The sequence below is a fragment of the Halyomorpha halys genome, unplaced genomic scaffold (assembly GCF_000696795.3).
Source record: "Halyomorpha halys isolate HHAL.00 unplaced genomic scaffold, Hhal_1.1 Scaffold1274.1, whole genome shotgun sequence".
Taxonomy (NCBI): Eukaryota; Metazoa; Arthropoda; class Insecta; order Hemiptera; family Pentatomidae; genus Halyomorpha; species Halyomorpha halys.
In genome coordinates, this window is record NW_027113193.1 from 121,495 (window position 1) to 126,146 (window position 4,652).

Genomic DNA, 4,652 nt, shown 5'->3' on the forward strand with positions numbered 1-4,652 from the left:
CTCCAGCGCCTTTATTTCCTCCAATGCCTTTATTACCTCCATGACCTTTATTATTTTCATGGCCTTTATTACTTCCATGGTTTTTATGACCTCCATCGCCGGTTTCATCTCCATTGCCGCTGTCATCACTGCCACTTTCATCAACGGAATCTGACTTTCTTGCTTTTGCTCTTGCTCTTCTAAGATTGCGTTTCCGACGTCTTCATTCACCAGATTGTCCAAAAGCATCAGAAGCACTGGTAACTGCAAATGGATTGTAGGATGTATAGATTTGAGGATTGAAGAGGGGTAATTGTGGATTAATGGAGATTCCAGGACAGGATAGGGAAACACGTAGCTTCCTTAATTTTTCTTTTGATATTTCATTGTCCAAAGATGTCCCAAAACCTCCTAAAAAATAAATCAGAAGTTATTTATGATTAGACTTTTTATTGATATAAGGCAATATCATTTTATTTCTCAGTAGCTAATAACCAGATAATTTTTTTATTGGTCATATTAGGTTGTAAAAAGTTATGCTACCTCCACAACTTCAAATTAGATTGCTAACAATCAAACAATACCTCAGCTAGAAATAGATGATTTTATTCTGATGTTTGGGTTTTATTCCCCCCTCTCTTCCCTTCAAAACACCCTCTTATATATTTTCAGTCTGATATTTACTATAGTCGCATATGAGTCTTCATTGAACATTGCTGGAATAGCAGCCATTTTAACTTCTTTATCTCTTAAGAGGATCTTTTTTATATTAAGAGTTGTTGATTAGGTGCTTATTTTACAACTTTAATATTTATATCCTGTGTAGCCATTGTGAATTGCTGGTAGTTTATTTTTATTACTGAAATGAAATGAAATAAAATAGTCTTTTATTTATGCAATTAATTAAAATCATAATACAATATAAACATTTATAGTACATAGAGAGAAAAAAATAAAATAAAGTAAATAAATAAATTTATATATATAATAGCTGACAAAACATTAACTTCTATAAATTTTCTTTCCATCTTTCTCTATCCTTTCCTGCATAGGCCTTCCCTTTGGACAGTAATAGTCAGCACTTCCTGGGGTGACCAGCCCTGTTCGGAGGCGAGTTCTTTACATTTCTCCTTCCTGACATCCCTATCCCTTGCAGCTCTCCACCAGAAGGGTCCTGCCATCCTCTTGAACATATGGCTCCATATTTTCTTTTGACATCCTCTTCTTCTTTGAAGGTCAAATGGAGTCCATTCTCTGGAAATTTTTGACCATCTGTCATCTTCGCACCGAAGCATTTTATATTCGATCCCGTTTCCTCACATTCACAATGTTTCTTCCAATATTATTTTGCCACACCTGTAATTTCTTCTCCTGAGCTATAGTCAGAGACCACGCTTGGCGTCCATAAGTGACCACTGGGCTAATGTAATTATCGAAGACCATTTGCCATTTGGTACGTCTTCTGGTAGTTCGGATGAAGACCAACCTCTTCGCATAATGCCAAAAGCTGCTTCATCATTTCTTTGAGTTGTTCCATCCCTTTTGCCAAGAGCACAATATCATCTGCAAAACGTAGATTTCTCAGTCATTTTCCATTTGTTATAATACCTACTTCTTTCCATCCAAGACGCTATAACACCATGTACAAAACTAGAACAAACAAAATTGGGGATAGCGGATCACCCTGTCGCACACCCCTCTTAACATCAAAGCTTTGTCCTTTCAAGTCATAATAAATGCTGTCATCTCCTTATAAAGCTCTGTTATTATCTTAATATATTTGTCCTGTATTCCTATTAATCTCAGTGCCTTAAATATTTCTGAATGTATAATACCGTCAAAAGCCTTCCTAAAGTCAAGAAAACAAAGATATAGAGAGAGGTTATATTCATTTGCTTTCTCGATGATCTGGCTTACAGTTTGAATGTGGTCCACTGTCGAAAATCCCTTCCTAAAACCTGCTTGTAATTAGCCAACACATTCCATTATTCTTTTTCTTAGCCGTTATTGGAGAACTCCGGTGAATTTTTTTTTTTATAACCATTTTATTTTATTTTTATATCATATTTGTTGGACACTTATTTGTAACATCAGTGGTATACTGTCTCTTTAAAACAATTAATTCAATTTTTGTTCACCCTTTCTTGCTAAATAAAGCAAAATTATGTGATAATGTATTAGGTTCTTGTTTTACTACCAATCATTTATATGCACCTGTTCAGTACAATCGTTCACTTGTTCGCTGATTCAGTACCAATTACAAGTATGTTTTAATTTCTTTTTTTACTATTTTAGCACATTAAAAATTATGAATGGTTTCTTATTTAGACATTTCATTAACTAAGAAGTAACTAGGTACGTGGAATTTCTAGTATTTGAGATTTTAATTTTAAGATTTTTCGTGACTTATTACAATTTTATCAATAGGTGGACAATTGCTAGGTGAACTTACTTCATACTTCCTCCTTCCCTCCTTATTCCTATGCCTCTCTCTCCTCTGCTTCTAGGAACTACTCCAGTAAATCTACTCACTCTTGGTAGATATTACTGATGGGTGAATAAAAAAAAAAATAATTCACTACTTCTGGCTGAAGACAAGATGGCTCTCACTCATTCGGGTTACTTTTCCTCACCGCAGAGAGCGCTGAAGAAATTGAGTTTTGAATATTGGCCACATGGGCACTAGTATTGCCTACATTATGGCAGCCCCCTCTAATTCAACCTTTCGGTTGCTGCGGATTACCCGGGACATAGGGTATCGACGAAATGTGGTAAAACATTTAAATAATTATCCGCGATGCAGCAGAAGATGTAATGGCTCCAGCCATGTAGAGAATAGGCCTCCGTGGTTTGACAAGGAGTATACCCAAACCACTACGCAGATGAACGAAGTTTACACAATCGTGCTTCAGAAATAACGTACTTGAGCATTAGCTGATATTTATCGCCAGCACCGAAGAGAACAAAAGGACTCAGATGGATCTGTATTAAATGATAAAACCCAACAGTTACGAAGATGGAACAAGTACTTTAATCACTTACTAATGGAAATCGGGTACCAGAAGCTCAACGGGATGATGAAGAGGAACTGTTTGAGGCCATTGATAGGCTCAACAACAACATAGTACTAGGCTTTGAAAAACTTTTTTCCGAGCTATTTAAGAAAGGAAGAGATCAGGTTTTACAAGCATTACAAAATTATCTTGTTGTGATTTGGATAGAAGAAATCAAGGAGTAAGGCAGTTTTACGTCGTATTCACAAGAAGAAATATCTTCTTGAATGTAATAATTATCGAGACACATCTCGACTGTCATGTTTCTACAAAATTTTCTTAAATATACTGTACCAAGGATAACTACTGCATGAAGATAGAGTTCTAGGGAAATATCAGTGTGGCATTCGTAAATGTAAGTCTACTACAGACTAAACCAGTGATGCGGTGAGAGGGATGCGCTGGGATCTTTTGAGCTCTGCTCTACCCCTCACACGTGGGGATAGAGTGGGCTCAGGGATCCTCAGGTCGATTGTGTAAATATTGTATATATTATTTTATCATTATGTTATTTTATTAATTTATTTTTATAAAGATAGTTTTATTATGTTCATCTTGTCTATTCTTTTGTTTGTATATATTTTAAGAGTTTTTTTTTTTTTTTTTTTTTTTTTTTTTTTTTTTTTATTTTAAGAGTTTTTTTTTTTTTTTTTTAATTTATTTATTTTTATTTTAGTATGTATGAGATCATTCATCACTATTACCTATTGCCCACAACTGTGTGGCAGATTGTAATATCTATCAATAAATGAATCTTAATTTATATTTATTAATAATAAAAAAAAAAAAACTACAGATATTTTCCCTATGAACCTTATACCATCCTTAAACGCGGAAGAGAATACAAAATACAAACGCATCATCTATTTGTGCTTATGACACCATGCACCGTAAGGACCCGTATCAGGTAATAAAAGACCTCAATGTACCTCTCAAACTCATCAACTTACAATGAGCTATACTGAATGTATGGTGCAGATTCAGAATGACCTGTCTGCGGGATTCATCTCTCAAAATGGCGTTAGACAAGGAGGATCCCTCGCCTATCTGCTCTTCAATTTTGGTCTGGAAAAAGCTATCATAAAATCAAAGGTTCAGACCGGTGGAACCATCTTTAATTATATGGTACAAATTCTGTGATATATTGTGGATATAAACATTATTGGGAGATCAAAAGCTGCATTGGAAAAGGCGTTTCTTGTCATTGATGATGCTGCCAGCAAACTGAGACTAGTTGTTAATATCAAATATATGATTGCTGGTCAACAAAGGAGTTTTAATGAAGATTTTTTCCAAACTGTCCATTACTCTTTCGAACGAGTTGAGGAGTTTGTGTACCTCAGATCACAAATGAATACCACCAATGACATTTCGGCAGAGATAAGGAGACGAATAGCATCGGCCAATAGGTGTTATTTTGGACTGTGTCGGGACTTAGTTAGTAGTTAATGGATTGTCGCGCCGATTGAAGAAGAATAGTTAACCTCTTAATCTGTGACTGATTGTATTAATTTTCATCAATAAAGAAAAACAAATAAATTATAAAATTTGTTTATATGTATGTATAGTTGACCGTAAAAATTGATATATAGGGAGATGGTCAGGGTTGCGGTCAATAGT